Source organism: Falco biarmicus, chromosome 15, assembly GCF_023638135.1.
Source record: "Falco biarmicus isolate bFalBia1 chromosome 15, bFalBia1.pri, whole genome shotgun sequence".
Taxonomy (NCBI): Eukaryota; Metazoa; Chordata; class Aves; order Falconiformes; family Falconidae; genus Falco; species Falco biarmicus.
In genome coordinates, this window is record NC_079302.1 from 2319608 (window position 1) to 2338188 (window position 18581).

Below are 18581 nucleotides of genomic sequence, written 5' to 3' on the forward strand. Positions count from 1 at the left end.
CCATATCCTAAGAAAAGCAGTAATCTTTTGGGTAGACTTTACACTTTCGGTCTGGTGTTTTCCATGTTCTGCAGGATGATGGCTGTTGCAGATTGTGAAATGTCAGTGTTGTCGTAACAACACACACCGCTTGCTGCACCGACTGCCGTTGCGTCAGGTCTTGGATGGACTGAAGATGTAAGCCTATTTATAAAGTACTGCTATAGTTACAGCTTTAGATGGATGGATGAGATTAGCCATGCTAATGCTGGGAATAGATCTAGGTAGATGAGGGGACTGGGTGTGTGTGTGTGGAAACAAACATCCTGCTCGTGGCTGTGCTATGGCTGTTTAAATACCACTGAGTGAGCTGGTGCTCTAGTTACGGCGTTTGGCTGCTTCCCATAGCTAGCTGTCTCCTTGGTTTCATCTTGCAGCTAGGCACAGGCAGATACATTTAACTGAACTAGATTGTGGGTCTATATGAGCAAGCCTGGGTATTTTTGTGTGTAAAACTCTTGTCTTTCTGAGCAGTTCAAGAGTTGAATGCACTAACCAGGCTTGAAGATGAAAGCCTGTTCTCCTTGGACGTTGACCTTTTTGTTCCAACTCGCGTGGTTTCTTGTCCTACCAACTCGAAAGGGACATGTGAGAATATGCTAGTTTTGAAAATGAGGATAGCATCTCTATTTTTTCTAGTTTCCTTCCTTGCCATAGCCTGTCTCTCCGCACATGTTGGGGTACTGCGTGCTCACTGTCCTAGTCTCTGATCTGTTTGACGCTCTCTGTTTTGCCACCTGCCCAGAAGGCTTCTGACTGGGATCTGAGGTGCCCTGCATTACTCAGAGCTACTCTCTGTTGTGGGTGATGGTGGCAAATCAAAATTGCCTTCCCCTGTGATCAGCACTTGTACTGGGGTGTTAAACTTGTTCTGTGGTGAGAGCTAATTCAGCCTTTGAGTTAGCCCTCATCCAGAGCAGAAGAGATCAGACAAGAATTCAACTTTGTGGCTTTTTCCTGGTGTGCTGAGTAGTGCTCCTTAGATAGAAAGCTACAGGTTGTAGTCTTAAAATGCTGAATTTACTTCTGCAGTCTGTTCTGTCTGCTAGCTTCTCCTACCTCACCCACCATAATATTCCTTCTCCCTTCTGTCTGTGCCTCCTCCTTCCCAGGAGCCTCATCTAATGGAGGTTCTGCTTGCCTCTCTGCTCTTGCTTTGGTCCTCCTCATCCAGGATTCTTGTTTCTAATTTTAGCCTGTCTGCCTTTTGATGTTCCTTCCCGTCTGTTCCTGCCTTTCTCCTTTTCTCTGAGATCATCCTGCGTCTTCATCTCCCTCTGGAGATCTGGGCCTTGTTTTTTGCATGGTGGGAGGAAAGTACTTCAAAATGGGAGCAAAGCTGCAGTAGCATTGAGAGGTGAAGGATCAGAGGGCATGGAGACTTCTGCCAGGGGCTGAGAGTTTGGGGTGCTGGCAGCACTGGGTCTGCTGTTGCGTGCCTATTGTGCGTACCACTAATGGCTCGTTACCTCCTTCTACCACCTGTTGTCTCTGGTTAGGTCAGCTGTCTGAATCTTTCTGTTTTATGGATTCATCCTGTATTTGAACGATGGGGCTCTTTTCCACGACATTACCAGTAATAGTTGTAGGCAGAATTTACTCATATGGAGCAGTGCAGGTAATTGAAATCCGCAAGAATCCTTCTGATAGTCTCTCCGGAGCTGTTATCTTGTCCATCTGGTGCTAATTCACTTGATGCAGCTTGCAATAGAGAAGGGTGCATGGGAGGTCTGCTGGCAGCGTTGCATGAATAGTATTGCCTAGCAGCCTGGCTTTCCTCTGAACCTCCTGCCGTTTGCTAGGGCATGAAAGCTGCAAAGCTGCATGGTTTTCTCTAGAATTTTACTTTGTGTTAGCATGCATTTGCTTACATTTACAGAGAAAAATGACTTTTCTAATGCATATGCGTTTTGACCCAGTGAGCCAGTTCTCCGCAAAAGGGTGCGGTGTGCATCAGCAGAAAGCAGGGTGCCCAACCTGATAGCTGGGGCATCCAGAAGGTGGCTTGGCCTGGTGGGATTCATCTGCTGGAAGACCAGTGAGGGTGGTGTATGTACGCATAATCTGATTTGTGCACGGAATATAAATACTTGCTGTTGCAGACATGCAGCCTGTGGTTTTAGAAGTTCTTTTGTGAAAACAACGTTCAACCTCTCCACCACTGCAGCAAAAAGCTTCAGTAGAAAACCGGTTCTAGCAATTAGTGAAGGTTTTAAAAGGAACCTAGCAACTGCTACTGTAGTTTGATTTGCAGATTTTTATTTGATTTTTTTTTTTTTTAGTCTTCAGGTTTGCAGCTGTTGCATTGTATGGAGATAGTCTGCATATTGCTATAGAGAGAAAGGATGAGGGAGTCGTGGATCAGTGACTAAATCAGTTGAAATGATAATGGTAATGCTGCTGTGGGCTCTGCAGCAAGTGATCCTCAGGGAAAGTGGAGCATGACTGGAATATATTTGGTATGTGGATTTGGTGTTTGAGAGTAACCTGAGCTCACCTGTAAAGAGTTTTGTTACCAAGATACTTTCTGACCTAACTTGCTTTTGTCAACATTTGCACCAAATGATTAACAAATGATGCTCTCCGTGAGTGTGGTTATATAAAATGTTAATATGCAGTGTTTTTTCAGATCAGCTTTATAGCGTGCACAGGGCTTTAAGTCAAACTTCAAAGAAGGTAGTTTGCTTTATGGTTGAACCTATGAGCAGTTTTATGTGCAGGGTGGAGTGAACTTGTGGAGAATATTGCAGTTTTCCCACTGTCATAAAAAGTTATGATCCTCATGATTCAAGTATTGTTCTGTAGGTGGAGGAGAGAGACAGATGCAGAGGTCAGTGGGAGCGTGTACGGAGTAAGTTCAGATGTGTCAGTGGAGTGAATGCAGTCCTCTGTGTTCCCGGCTTGCTGAAACGGGTTCAAAAAGTGCCTTGTGCTCTTTCTGGGTCTTCCTAAGAAACCTGCACCTGTGTTACTTGCGGAACAGGCAGGCCATTTCTATGGGAAAGGAACTTGGCAGGGGGAACCGTGAAACGCGGCTGAGAAGGGTGCTTTTTTCCAATGCAGTATTTTAAACCGTTCTTAAAACGTGGCGCTTCAGAGTGGAAAGGAGACTGTAAGTCAGTTTATAACCTACTTTCTTTCTTTGGGCTTTTCTTTGGGGTACAAGCCAAGTGAGTTAAAGAAATAAATAAGTGGCTGCCTCTTGAATGAGCTTCATTCCAATTAACTTCACTCATGATTCAAAAGATATTTTAAAACTGAGATATATTCCCTCAAGAAAAAAAAGAAAAGGACTGTAGGCTAAGTGATCACGGTGGGAGAGTAGGATAACCTTTTAAAGCCTTAATTGTGGGCTTTTCTAAAAGTATCTGACAAGGGGTTCTGATTGACCTGTGCCGCTTTTAAACTGCGGTGAGGTATAAGGCTCTCCTAGCTGTGGAGTCAGTGCTGCAAATTCTGAGGTATAAAACACTTTTCAGCTTTCAGTAAGTAAGTTATAGCTGATTAAAATAAGGCACTATTCCAGTTTCAGTCAGATCTCTATAAATATTCCAAGTGACTTAACCTCTCATTTAAAACATTTTCTACTGGGATGGGGAGGTATAAATGTGCTCTTTGTTTGCAGCCAGGAAAATTAAAGGATCACAACATTCAAAGCTGTACATGTTAGATCTTTGGAAAAATTGTTTCTTAAAGAATGTAGACCATATCTAAATGTGCAGATACCTTTGTTAAGGTGGTTTGTTTTCCATTCTGTTAGCTTGAAGAATTTTATTCTGAATACATTAAAACTTGGGGGGTGGGGTGGGGGAACTATGATCTTTATCTTTGGATGATCCATTAGCTGTTATAGATTGCCTTTTATTTATTTTTTTGTAAACATATGTGAATGTAAACATTTTATCCAGAATGGCCTTGCAAATGTTCTTGCATTAACATATATTGTCATGGAGAATAATTTTCATTTAACTGTAATTTGCTTTATATTTTCCTCCCTGGTTGCCATAGAAACGCAGTCCGATGTGCCAGTGACTACTCACAGGAGCTAGGTTATGTATTGCCTTTATAATGGACCTCTGTTAATCATGCTGCAGTTTGCACTGAAGGAACCATGATATTTGCAGGAGGCACTTTATTTATATAAACTGTAAGATGCCTGTGGTACCTTGGCTTAATATTCAGAGTTATCAAGGGTGCTTTTCTGTTCTGCAGAAGTTTTGTCATAACTATCATGTATTATGATGATTGTGGAATTGATACATATTTACTTAAATTTAGTGTCAGTTAGACTTCATTTTCAATTTTCATTTCATTTGCTGTAATAGCCTAACTAGTAACACACTTTCCTATGTTCAGTGTAGGATCTTAAATGTTTGAAATACAGCAGTGAAACATTTGTTATCCTTATCTGTGCATAAAAAGTTGACTTGCTTTTCATAATAATGTGTCTGTGTCTTTACGGTGGTGGTTGCAGCCAGGCAAACGCCTTCTCTTCCACCCCAAGCCTGGCTTCTAACAACAGTGAGCTTTGTCTAACAGAGTGATACCAAAGCACTTAGTCATGCTTATAAGGGAAAAAAAAAGTTTCCTTTTGGCTAAGAGCAGGTAGAAAGAGGGTGAAGATGGATTTTAGTCATTTGTTGCCTGTCTGTGGATTTTGGGTCTGTTTTGCACCTCTCGTTTCTGGCTGCCTTGTCCATGTCTACCTCACACCATGGCTGCTCTTCTTCTGTACTGTGCCCACATTTCCTTTTGATTTACTTCCACTCATGAACCCCCCAGGCTCAGAAAATGCAGATGTGAGCATTATATATGTCGACTGCAGCTGGCAGTAGGAAGCTGATTTTACAGCTGAAGATGGTGGGGCCATCCCAAGGCAGAGGTGATTTAAGGCTTTAGATGCTACCCCTGCATACAAGCTATAGTGTTGTGGTGGGCTTTACCCTCGTCTGAAGGGGCTGGGGGCTGTAAGGGGTCCCGTAAGCACGTAGAAGCGTGTGCTTTCTTGTCTTTACTGTGACTTCAAGGGTAAAGTACAACACGATCTCCAGGAGTATTTGTGCTCAGGTGCGTGATGATTTTGGACAGGCTGAGAAAACAGAATGATGCTGATCTCTGCCTTTGTCCATGTCTTGTTGAATCCTTGGGAGGACTTGCCTTCCAGCTACCGAGATAAGAATCATGGTGGCATTGGTTCAAACTGAACTTGTCAATTAGTGAATGATTCATTTTTGCTTAGGGATGAGCTAAAGGAGAGAAAATCAACCACATGGGATTCTCTTTTGTCTGTGTGCTTTCGTGGCAGTAACCTTAAATTGTAACTGGAGAAGCAAATTTCACTTGCCTTCTGAATCAGACTTCTCAAAATGAATTTCTGGTTCAGTTTTAGGTCTTAAAGAAAATTTGTATGTTAGCCCTTTCTTTCCTGCTCTTCGTGGTTAGACTCCAATTGTTGGTTACCTAAGTCCGGATTACTCCAGGACCCAGATGCTTTCAGATACATATGGTCTCACAGTTATTTCTTGGTACTTTACAGAAAGAATTGGGCAACATTTTGTTCTGTAATGCAGTATTAAGAAACCAAGCATTTTTTTCTGTAATGGTGTGTAAACAAGTAGTGGTAACATCCTATTTGGGGGAGGTAGGGCTAAGGAGGGAAGGCAGGGCTGAATCAAGGTTTATTTTTCTTATACCTACCCACCATATTTTAGTACAGCTTTGCTTGCCTTCCATGAAAGCTGTGAGCTATTACAAATGAACTATGTTTTTTTGAGGTGTATAAGCACAGTGCAGCGTGTGTGCTGTGGGTAGGGAGCAGCCATTTTAATAGATGTTACTCACCTCTGTTCTCCTTGCGTATTCCTGTGTCTTTCACTCTATCATGTTGGTGCTCCTTTGCTGTTTACAAGAGGCGGATGTGATTCATAGTCAAAGGCCAATCTAATTTTAATAAAAGTCTGAAAAATGGCTTGTCTGTAGTCAGGACTTCTGGATATTGTGTACACTGTCGTCCCCCCCTCCCCCCCCCCCTTTTTTTTTCTACCTGTTGTCACATAAATGACAGAATTGACCAATAGTTTGTGTTCTTCAGTGACATGTTTATTCGGGATACTCAGATTTACCTCTTTAAAGGACGTAGGTAATGCATTATGACAATGCCAGCATCTCTAAGCTATCAGATGGGGCAGTCAGACTTGCTGGCAATTTATGAAATAATTAACACTTGTGCTAGGTAATTTGTAGGTTTATCTGAATTTACTGCGTTTTTGTTTTAACTTAAGCTGCTTGAAAATCAAGTGATCCACACTAAATGCTTTATAATTTGGAAGTATTTTGTTTGAGAGTTAAGTATGAAAATATGTAGTTGTGCAAGAAAATATTACAAAGCAATTTTTCATGCTGGTGTTGAGCTGATATTTCCAGTATCACAGGAACACCCTCATGGGAGTAAAGGTAAAGGTGTATGATGTATGTTTAGCCCGTGGTTCGAGTCAAGGGGATGGTGTTACATTGCTAGAGCATAGCTGGGCATTCTGCTTAACTTGTTTAAAACAACCAACCAACCAAAATACCCACATGACCCATAAACTGTAGATAGATGGGTGTGTACGATGGCTAATTTGGAGACAGCTTATGTTTTTTGACTTCTTCCCAGGTCTGAGGCAGCTATCTTGGCAAACTTTTGAGGTGTTTTTTTTCCACAGGTGTGGTCCTGAAGGGCTGCTTGATGAATTGCAACGGAGCACAGTTGTAGGTATAAACAAATGCATGTGGTGACTACGTTACCTTTTGTGGACTCATTGAATAGACTACCTGATTATTGGGTTAAACATTTATTGCTTAGGGAGAGAAGGGCAGAGTGGCTTTGGTGGCAGAGAGAGTATTTGACTTTCTGAAGCTTCACTTTGAGGATATTTTAAGGTTCACTTATTTGCTCTTGGGTTTGGTCTGACAGCTAATACGTTACCTTATCAGAAGTCATGAAGAAGTGTTAATCGCAGATAAAACATTATAAAGCCAGACTGTCGTTCTGCTCCCTCCTTTTTGTGGACACTTTGGCTGACTTTGAGCTACTTGCACCCCATGTCATGCCTTGAAGAAAGCGTTGAATTTAGCTTCATTAATTGTGCTAGAGATCTGGATGGGAAGAGTGCTTTCTAACTCAGCCTGGACATGGTGCTGTTACCAAAAAATGGTGCAAATTTGCTTGAGACGGGGGGCAGCGTAGACTTCAGAGGAGCTGCCTTGTGTGCAGTCATGGGAAGAGGGATTTCTTCAGGGAGTGGGTGTATTGCTTCCTTCTGCTGTGAACAGCCTCTTAATGAACTGCCCTCTCCAGGGTGTAGGGAGATTAACCTCCCATGGCTAACTTCAACCTGAGAGACTTCCACCGTATCGCTGTCTTCAAATGTTTGTATCTAAAAATACACTTGTGCTGCTGTGCAACGGACTCAAGGCATGTTAATATTATTTCTTAAAGGAGGCAGCTTGTGTTACTGGATGAACTACTGTGTAAATCGTATATTTGCTATGCAGAATTACCATTTTGTTCTTCCAATGGAAGAATGTTCTGGTTGGAATTCCCTCTCTGACAACAATAGCAGAAATGGGGTGGGGTTGTTTGAAAATGTTTAATGGTGAAAAGTTTTAGAGGAGCAAACTCTGCCAAGCTGTGCAAGGCTTCGCCGCGTGATTCCTTCTTACTGTTTAGTCTTCTGCAGAAACGTCTGTGTTCTCACAACTGGCTGGTTGAATGGTTTTGACCACTTCTGTCTCAGAAGCATTCTGTTTAAGAATGCTTTGTCTGTATTGGATCTCATTTGCTCTACTACATTCTCTCATTCAGCTGTGTTCGTTTGGTTGTAATTTAGCACTTGCTTCTCTTCGGATGAGGAAGAATGAAAGCCTACCAGGCTAACACCTATAAGCAGGTGTTTTTCATGTTACTTCTACCTCTGTGTGTGATTTATCTTGGAGGCAGACAGCTTGCTGCCCTCAGTCCCTCACTGTAGTTCCAGACAAATTCAGATGTTGTGCTTCAGCATTTGGCTTGCGAAGTCTCAGTGGTGATGCTTCTGTTTATTATAAGGCTGGTAACTTAGTTTCTAGGTAACTTGGGAGAGTATTTTATGGTAGCAGTAGCACAAGGGCTAGTTTAGACAGTGCGGATAGCTGTAGGTGAGTTTAACTGCCTTGTGTGGAAGGACTTGGTAGCTGCTATTTTTGCAGCAAGTTTTAACTTGAATTCTTGCTGTTTGTGCTGCTGGGGAAGCTGCAGTGGGGCGTTTCGAGGTCTGGGATATAAAATGACTTGCAGCAAATATTGCATAAGTAGGTGTAGCTTTGGTCTTGGCACTTGCCGTTTTCTGTGTGTTCCTATGAGAGAGGCTGTTTTTACCTCTCAAAAGCTATTTAAGATTCAGGGTATATTTTCCTCCTTTCATGTTTGGCTTACCTTGACTCATTTTGATCCAGGAGCTCACCTGCTGCATCTGCTAGACTTTTATCTGCTACACCTGCCTGTGTTTTCCCCAAGATCTGCTGTTGATGCTGATCAGCAATAGGGCTCAGTCGCAAGCTACGTAGACAACCTAAACCATTTGTAAGGAAACTTTCTTTGAAATATGGATGGCATTAGAGGGACTTGGTCTTAAAATTAGAAACTGTTTATAATGCACAGTTGTAGTTGTTTACCTTGAACCATAATTATCTTATTTCCTGAGTTAAAAACGTCACGTCAGCTTGCTGAAGCAAGATTTGATGACAAAGGAATTGTTTTTAGCCACCAGCAGAGCAAAGAACGCTTCAAATGTGTGTCTAAATATGATTTTATAACCTGAAGTATAGCACACTCAGGATTTTAAATTGGCTCTGGAAGTTGTGTGGGCTTATGGGTAGGCCATTTGGCCAGGGATCAAGGGACTGGGTTTAATCCTAACTCTGTCCTTTTGTCCTCTGAGCGTTTTCCTTGCCACCCTCTGTGCTGTTTGTTTGGACGGCAGTGTGTTTGAAGGAAGGGATATGCCCTTTCCCTAGGTGTTTGTTGATTTTCTCGGGGTGTGGTTTTGTGGCAGGGCTGGAGGGGGTTCACTGCTGCTGTGGCGGGGGGCGAGGCTCACCCACCCTCCCCTGCGAGGGCTGCCGCTTCCTGGGGTGCCCCGGCCAGCTCAGCCCCTTGGAGGAGCAAGTGGGAGACCAGTGGGCAGAGGGAGGCGAATAGGCTTTCTGCTGGGCTGGCGGGATAAGCCAGTTTATGGACGAACTTCGGAAGTATCCCGAGGGATCCAGCAGCTGAGCAGGGGCAGAGATGTCCCTGCTCAGCTTGGCTCAGCTGTAACCAGTAACTTCGCCCACAGCCCTTGAGCCCCTCCTGAGGAGCTGGGGTACCACTGACGTACGCAGACAGACATTTGACTTCCTTGTTCTATTATTCAGTAATGCTCTCTGGTGAGTCTCTTGCTGAGGTGGCCTGTGTCTTCCTCTTGCTGTTTTCCAGTCCTGCTTTCTGTAGCTGGGTAGGACTGCAGCAGCCTGCTGCTTCATCACTGTTACCCGGCGCTGCCAGGGTGTTCATTTTTCAGGAGAAAGGAGAACGGGAGGGGAGCAACTTCTTTAATGATGGCAACTGCTACTTAAACTTGTTCAGGTCTTATAATAGAAGGGGTGTGGGGGGAAATCAGTGGAAGGTAGGTGCTTTCAATTTATATGGTATTTTGAAGAATCTTTTTATTCTGACCTTAATTCGCCAGGACCTAGACAATAGGGGAGAGAAGTTGTGTGTAAACCAAGGAGGCACTTCCCCTACCGTTTCCCCTTGCTGTGTAATTTGAGGCGATTGTAAGGTGCTTGTCATAACTCTGGAAACTGAAGAGCTGAATGCGTTTTAACAATTGTGTTTTTCACGTGGTTTTCTGGGGAACCTCCTGGGTCATCAAGCCAGGTCTGCTGCTGCGGCTGGTAACGGTGTCATCTAATCCTTATAATGACTGTACGTATCTGGTTGTGAGCCTTTGAGTGAGACCTGCATATTCTTAAGAAAAGAAACCTGTATCTGAGTTAGTGAAGTGTGTGGTTGTAATATTCATAACACTACACTGAATTTTCTTGGCTGAGGAGGTTGTATAATGCTGCTTGGAGTGGGTGATTGTGCACTCCTTGGATAAATTTCCTCTGTTTTTCTCTTCTTTGATAGATACTATGTGTACATTTTAAAAGACTGAACAGTGACTTCCTTGACTCCTCCTTGGCTAATTAGTATGTTTTAAAATGGGATACTTGCATCCTTTTCACAAATCAGCTTTCAGAAAGGAAAGGAAATAGTTCTGTTATTAATAGTAATCTGTATCCGGTTTGTCACTGAGTTGCATGGTTGCAAATGTTTGAGACTCTAAAGGTGACAAATGTGTCTTGTCAGTCTTTTTTTTTCTTTTTTTTCTCCTTCCAAAGAATGGTCTCTGTTTTCTCAATGTGTTAAAATTGAGCACAGAGTGAGAAATTGCAGACTCATATTTTTAAATACAGTGGTGCTCTTCCTAGCCTAGCAGCATCGTTAACCCTCCTTCCTTCCCTGAGAAGAACTTACAAAGGGAATTTGAGTGGATTTGAGTAGTAAGGGGCTCTTTGTAAAAGTTACAGGGAAGGTATTAAGTCTGATGGCAGGAAGTATGTCTTAGACCTGCTTCAGATTTGTATTTAGGAGGAATGACAAGGAGAAGGTACCTGAAATTTGACAGCAGCTGTGATCTAACTTTAAATTACTGGTTTAAACCCAGAGAACATACTTCTTGCTTTCACTGGGTTGTTTAAAGCGAGCATCTTGAAGCTTAATTAGGACAGGTTGAAGCTTCAAGATTTTCTTAGCTTGGTCTCGTTCTGTTTGGCATGGTGGGTTTTTTTGAGCTCTAAGATGGGCAGTGCTTTTGCCTGTCTTCAAAATTCACCTTTGAGTTCCCTTTTGATGGTGCTTCAGTGTGTTTTTATCATGTGTCTTTTAGCTCTCAAATGGTAGAAATTCCCCTAGGCCACTGGGGTTATTTTTGTTTTTAAGTGCAGGCAGGATGGCTATGATGAATGTAAGCTAGGAAACTGGCAGCTCAATTTGTTTGCCAGATGAATCTGTTGCAATTCTTTACCCAATTTCTGTCCACAGGCATCTATAAATCTGGCTGTTTTTTGTTAAAAGCTTAAATTCTGTAGGTTTTTAATATATGGTAAGTTTTCTAGTAACTGCTTAATTTCTTTTAGTTTTCCCATAAACCTTCCTAATTGTCAACATCTGGGAATATTACTGCTCATGTGGTTGACTCTGGTAGTGCTAGTTTGCCTTTATTTCTACTTGTTTGTATGCCTAAGAAGAGCATTTGTTCTCTTTGCCTCCTGCCTTTTACGTGAACTTACTGAGGTTTGGTTTTGTGTTGACCTGAAATTCTTCTTCTGGATACACACATTCTGAAATGTTTGATTTTCAGTTATGTTATGCCCTTCATTTTACATGCCTACATGTATGTTGCTGTACTTAAGCTTTAAAAACAGTGCTATTCATACTGGCTTTGTATTGTCAGGCTACAGAATAACTGGATTGGAATTTTGCTACTTCTCAGATGGGGCTCAGCAAATGTTTAGGATACAGAGGTTGCAATTTCTGCTCATTATCATGTGAACTAAAAATAATCATGGAACAGTTTTGCTTTGAATATCCACACTATTGTCTGTCCTGGGTCTCTTCCAAATGGCTTAAGAATTAACAGCTTACTACACACTGAAATAAACAGCTTGAGGGTTCTGTACATCTTGTTGCTGAATTTTATGGCTGGATAGCTCACCAGTTCAGGTTATTTGAAAGTAGATATGATGCTGCTGTTCTGTGCTGATTTTCTCGGAAACGCATTCTCGTGGTCTTAATGTGTATATTCATTTTTGCTGTGTACCAGTAATAACAGTGTGTTCTTCCAAAGCAAGACAGTGGGTTTTTGCTTTGCACGTGCAGATAATTTAATAAAGAAATGAGCCCGATGATGCATCTTTTTGGAAGAGATTCAGCCAGGCTGGAAAGACCCAGCAGTCTTAGGTAATTACATTTCATATTGGAGCTCTAAAAAAGACAAATGATAAGGTCTGGGGGATTATTTGGAAGCATTGGGGCTGACAAACAAGGACGCCTATAGCTCCCTGGGCGGCTGAAGTGACACTGGATAACCATTTTTGGGTGCCCAACCATTTTCTTATTTCCATCCATGATAGAGATGGCCATTTGATGTACATTAATGCTGGTATAGGGCAAGCATTGCTAGTGTAGTTAAGATGTCTTTATCTGTTCGGTGATAAAAGTGTGTAATCTTTAAAGTATTTAACATTTTTTTTTTTTTAGAAGTAGGAGAGTTTTCTTTATTAATTTATGCAGACTAAATTGTAGCATGGAAAACAGCATGTCCTTTACACTGGCAGACCAAGCCTTGTCTCTGCTTGCTAGTACAGAAGGGCAAGCTGTAGCCTTGAGCTTCAGTCCAAGGTTGGTTAAAGAAATCACAGAAGCTGTATTTTGACTTAATACTTTCCACTCATCAGAGAAGCCACAGAAGAGGGTGGTAAGGGTGAAGGAGGAGAGATGAGGGAACATGCTTGTGTATTTCCAGAACTCTTAACTTCGTGCACAGAATAGAAAAATCTGGTTCAGTGGAAACTGTTCAGGCTTGCTTTGCTCTTCTGCCACATCACACCAAGGAAAAACGAGTTACTTCAATGATTTAAGCTTTCAGGTTATGCTGGGAGCTGGGACACTTCTGACAGCCCCAGTTTTTTACCCTACCAAGTACCTTTAAGGCTGCTTTCACAGATCATTCTAGGAGAAATGATAGGTAATTTTAGAGGTTAGCAATTTGAGATACTCTTGAAGGTAGGGAAATTTAAAGTCTGATGTGAAGAAACCAGATACCCAGTAGTAAAGTTGGTGTGTCTAGTAATTTCAGAGTTTATTGCTCAGCTACATGTTGTGTGTTTGTAAGGGTCAAACTCAGTGAAATGTTAGGCTTCTGCTGCTAATTGGTTTTTTTGTTTAATACAATTCAAACACAGATAGCATAAAAGTGTATAACTACTTCTTTTGGCCTACTGAAATGAACTACAGAATTTTTATTTGGACTTCTCAAGTCTCATTTCTGTAATGGGACAGAAACCTACTGTACACAAGTGTCATTTCCCATTCTCCTTGCAAGCACAATGTTCAGAGTATTTGTGAAGTAGACAGCAATGGTGTGCAGTGATCCTTGGGGTCAGCCAAGAATATTGGTGATGGAAGTGGAGTCCAATCGTTGTATCAGTGTATAAATGCTGCAGCTGGTGTCGTTTAATGAATAGAAAAAAGCACAAATGTTGAGGAATACCTGAAACACATTGAAAGTAGTTATTTGACATCACAGATTCTGGGTTTTTCACTGGGTTCATTCACTGGAGGTCTCTAAACAGCTTAGTTGTTCCTGGATTGAGACTACTGTCCACCTCCAGTTTCCTGTGGACTCTGTTGTCCATGTCAGACTTCCAGTTAAAACACTTAAAAGGACAATTTGGATCCACAGGAATTGCATCTTTCCCTTCCATCGTGCTTGTTTCGGTGGGAAGAATTGAGCCTCAGACTCTTCAGCCCACACAGAACTATCTTGATCTGTATTTTTGAGGACAGTATCGGGTTATTTTGTATTTTATCAAGTGGCAAAGATGACAGGAGCTTTAAAAAATGTAGATCTCAGCATACATGTTATCTGCAGGGCAAAATAAAGGAACTTTTGAGAACAAGAATATGTTACCTACTTAGTTTCTGAAAGCTATCAAATTAAATTTTACTTGATGTTTCAATTTTGTCATGATCGAACATACTGAAAGGTGGGTTTTTTCCTTTTTTTTCTTTTAAGTACTAGTGGAGTTCTCTGCACTTGTGTAATTGGTACTGTATGAGCATAGCTGGCTATTATAATTGCTTCAGAAATACTTGCTTCTTTGTAAATTCTAGTGAGTGGCAGTTTTTGTAGCTCATATCACTACCAGAAATTTCTTAAAATGTAGGGACAGCTGCATGTGTGAGCAACTGTGACTGGTCTCACTGAACATAACAGTTTGCTCAGCATGCATTTGTTTGGAGGTGGTTGGTCTGTAAGCTGCTGATAGGATGCAGGGCATTTCAGTTAAAGGCATGTTATTTATCTCTAATTTCTGCGTAGTTCTTGGAAAGAAATCTCCCCCCCCCCCCAATCTCCAGTGCAACACCTCTCCTTTTCCTTCCTCTTTCTAAATAGCGCCAAGCTGTGTAGAGTGGTCTGGGTGTGCTTCTCCAGGCTCTTGAGTGAAATCACCACAAATCTGATGATCTTTATTGGCCGTATGTCTGTCAGCGGGCTGGAGGAAAGCCCTCACTGCTGCGGTGGGCAGGACTGTTCTTGGCTTTCAAGGTGGTGTGAGAAAAACCTACAGAATGAAGGGGAGGCAATAATTTCTACACTGTTTTTGTATATGTGGCATTTTATTTTTTTCCTCGAACTCTAACACTTGTCTGGATTCTTAAGCGACATGGGTGCTGTAACCAGGCAGGAATAGAATCCCTGTTGTTGCAGAAGGTTCCTACAAATACTCCTAGAAGATCTGTAGTTGATAGTAAGTACAGGGGGTTGGCAGTGCTGTCTGCTTATGGATTCCCCCCATTTTCATTCAGATTCTTGAATTATAATGTGATTTGTTTTTTTTTTTTTTACAGTTTCTGAGAATAAGTGTTCTTCACCATTTCAGCAGGGTGAAAGATCAGTTTTTGTATACAGGGTGCTGTGCAGGCAGTCTCTCACAGTTGTTCTGAGCATGCCTATGGGGGTGCATTGGAAACCATTTCTCCCACCCCCCCCAGTTTGTTGTGCCTGTGCCTCCTTGAGTTCTGTATCTGAGGTAATGGAGCATATCTGAAAGCGTGAGCTCATTGGTGTCTTGTGTGTTCCCCAGTGTATATTTTTACTGAAGCCCTCAGAGAGATGCCTTATTGAAATTCTGTCTCTCCCTGAAATTATTTTGAGGGAAGCAGATGAGCGCTGTGGAAAAGGGCTGTCCTACTCCCTAGAGATTTTTTTCCATTCTCAAGTTGGTCTAAACCAGAATCTAAATATCACACTGATATCCTGTTATGCTTCTTAGTTCTGCATCACCATAAAATCTGAATTGATGCAAGCCTGTCTTTAAATCAAAATACAACTTTTTGCTTCAAAGAAGCACTAACAAAAAACGTAGTTGCTTGTGGGGAGTTTGGCCTCTTGGTTGCTTGAAATGAGGCTTTGGCAGATGGCTTCTTTCTTACTCCCTGTAACATGGAGATTTAAGTAGAACCCTTTCTGCATTCTGTTGATCAAATTTAGAAATATTTAGATGTATAAAATTGTTGAATCTTGAACATATTTTTTAATAGTGACCCTTCTAAGTGACTCTGCGCCTGTACAGAACTGGCCTGTTTTTTTGGTTTTTTGTTTTTTTGTTTTTTTTTTTCTTTTATGGCTGACATCAGTGTATCGAGCCACCTTCCACCTTGCTGCTGGAACTAGTTAGTGTTCCTCTGCCAGTTTGCAACTGCCTGGCCAAGCTGCTTTGATGCAAGTAGTCTATAGTTATCTTAATGCAAGTATACTTGGGTTTTTTCAGGTCACATCTTGTGGTTGTAAAGCATTTTCCACCTTCAAATACTGATTGCTGTGAAGTTACAAGATACCCTTTTATTAAAGAAGTTTGAATTACTTAATTCCTGGATTTTTTCAGTGAAAGCCAGCAAAAGCTGTACCCTGCACTCTTGATCTGAAGCTTACTGATTGGTGTGGGCATGCAGCAAGAAGAATCAGTAAGTGATCTGTGGGGAGCTGCTGAGGACTTACATGGTCAATGTTACAGAACAAGAGTTGGTGGGAGAATTTAGAGGCTGAAACTTTTTTTTTTTAATGGAACTCTCTGCTTACCCAGAGTTTCCAAATTACTTCACATTAATGTAAAATAAAACATCACAGGTCTTGAAAGACTGAGCCTGTTTTTAAAACAGAACCTGGTCACCTTGAACACTTTAATTATTTGGGATTTATACTACCATTTCAATGTGAAGGAAGACTGAATGTCTGCCATTTTGCATTGCAAAATGATTTCTGTGTAGCTACAGTTAGCTCGGCATGCACCAGAGTGTTGTCCAGTGGTCAGCGTTTTAAGTTCACAGAAGGGAAAACAAGGATTGTAATGTTAGTTTGTGAAGTGATATGTTTTTGTCAGAAGCTAAGAAAATTGAGTGGATAAATGTGTGTAACGTTATTAGTTTAGGCTTTTGGAAGTGAAGCTAGTTTTAAGTTGACATATAGGATACTGCACAACAGCAGTGCTGTGTGAGGGACCCAAATATGTATAGCCAGACAGGTATTACCCATGATCTGTGCGTTGGGCATCTTCCACTGAAGTGTTAGCTGTACTTCAGAAGTAATTTCATAACCATTTTGTAAAAAAAATAAAAATAATGGTACCCTATTCCTTATGAAAGTTGTTTGGCTCATATGTGGTCACTATTTCAGTGTTACAACACTCAATGTATGTTTTATATATGAATTAAGTAATGAATAAAATTGCTCTACATAGGCCAGGAAGCAGGTGTAAATAGAACTTCAAAATTGTGTATCGGTACGTCACTGGACAGGATTTCTGTAGACTTTTTGATAATTTTGTTCACAATTGATCATAGTCACTGCTATCAGCAAGTAGCACTACTGAATTTTGAGATAATGTATTTGGAAGTTCAGCTTCCCCCCAGCCCCAGTTTATCTTTTATTACTGTTTAAGTGGATAGCTCTTATTAGAGTTGTGACTTCTGTTACGGAGAAGAAGAATATAACAGGAGCAGAGGAATCGTGCTGGAAAAAATGCTGTGTGGATATTGTCATCACACTCCATAGGACTGCAGTTCCCCATCAGGGGATCCTTCAGTGCCCCAGGACTCGCTTGCCTTGGGAAAACACAGGAGGTAGCTGTATGTCTTTATCTCCTTTGCTTTTTTGAAAGAAAAGTGTCACAGAACTTTAATTTGTTTCCTTTTTTGCTCCTTTGGAAAAGTTCACCTGCTGCAGGATTTACTTTGAGTCATGACCACGCGCCTTTGTGTGTTCCTTTGGATTTTCTGGTTTTACTTTGGCCTGCTCCTTTTAGCTGTGGTTCCTAAGGCTTGCCTCAGCTTAGTTGGTAGCAGCTCTGGGTTGGATGCAGCTGTGTTCATCATCTGGAAATCTTCCCTTTGACTTTTCATCAGGGAGTGAAAGTTTCTCAAAACAAACCAGGCTTTCCCAGGGCTCCCAGTCCCCTCGGCTCTATATCCTGGTCAGCCGTGCAGTCTCTCCTGGATGGTTATTTAAAGACCATCCTGTTGGAAAGCAGGTGTCCAAATCCAGCTACATCAGCGAAGTGCTTTGTAAGGTGATGGGCAGCAGTGAAGTATAAAATTGAACTGCAAGTCATGAGCTCTACACAGGCCAGTCCTGTGGACTGCGAAGTTGTGAGAACATCATAGGAAACTAAATCTGTTGCTGTTTAAAGAAGCGTTGCACTCTGGAGTGTGGTGTGAGGGAGCTGGGCCTTGGAAGTTGTGGAGGCAGAATTCGGGAGGATAATAATAGACTAAAACAAGGTTTTAAAAGTAGTGGTTGGCTGTCCCAAAGGAGCTCCACAGTAAAGGCATCTGTGTGTGAGAGGTTTTACAAAAAGAACACAAGAAGCGGAATGTAGTTAGGAGGGGGACCAGTATGTGAAGGTCCTAGGAGTTAAGGTGGTGGTCAAGTTGGGGAGCTTTGGCACTTTGTAAGGCGCAGCTGTAAGTGGAGTAGGTGAACAAAAGTGGTAGGTAGTTTTGCTGAAATGCACGTTTTGTACTTTGTAGTTCCCCACTTGTAACTTTATATATGCGAGGTTTTGAGTATAAAATTGGTTTTTAGAACTTTTCCTTTCAGAAGAAAAGGTACTTTGGAAGAAACCCAAATTTTCCGTTGTCAGCTGGAACAGGGGTTGGTCACTGTGTCCCTTAGTGTGGTTTACAGAGTCTAGAGTTCAGGTGGGACGTGGGATTTGAAGAAGGGAATTTGGCATTGAGCACTATGGCATTGGCAGTGAACCCTTTAACCTGTTTGTCTGAACCAGAATAACTTCAGTCGGATGGGGCAAAGCCCAGTGCCTGTGCTTCAGGTTACTGCTGCTTGCCTGGCACAGCTGAGATTTAGCAGTTGTAGTCTGCGGTACGTCATCAGCTTATTTCTTTTTACAAAGTTCCGCTATTGAGCTGCTTCGCTGTGGAAGCATAGCAGAAGCTCAGGTATTGCTGTTATATATCTAATGCATGTTTTGAAGAAATTTTGCTTTTTTGTTTGGAGCACATATTGACTCTTTCCGTATTTACAGGTCCCTTACGGGTAGAAGTAAGAACCCGCTAATGCTCAGTGGATATCAGGAAGCGTTTTGGTTTGACATGGATGTAAAAAAATCCTGGGATAAGACAATGTTTTACGTGT

The 18581-nt window shown here is 41.8% G+C and overlaps 1 protein-coding gene across 7 annotated transcripts in view; it reads left to right on the plus strand.

Annotated features, from left to right (window-relative positions):
* ANKRD11 (ankyrin repeat domain containing 11) overlaps window positions 1–18581 on the plus strand; it is a 159889-nt gene that overhangs the window by 7431 nt on the left and 133877 nt on the right. For 2 of the 7 annotated variants that reach the window (XM_056361034.1, XM_056361036.1), the window contains exon 1: window positions 29–177. The exons of 4 other annotated variants lie outside the window; for them this stretch is intronic. The gene's annotated coding sequence lies outside the window, so the exon portion shown is untranslated. Of the gene's footprint in view, window positions 1–28; window positions 178–18581 lie in introns of those variants that run through there. One more of the 7 variants, XM_056361035.1, reaches the window with a different exon arrangement.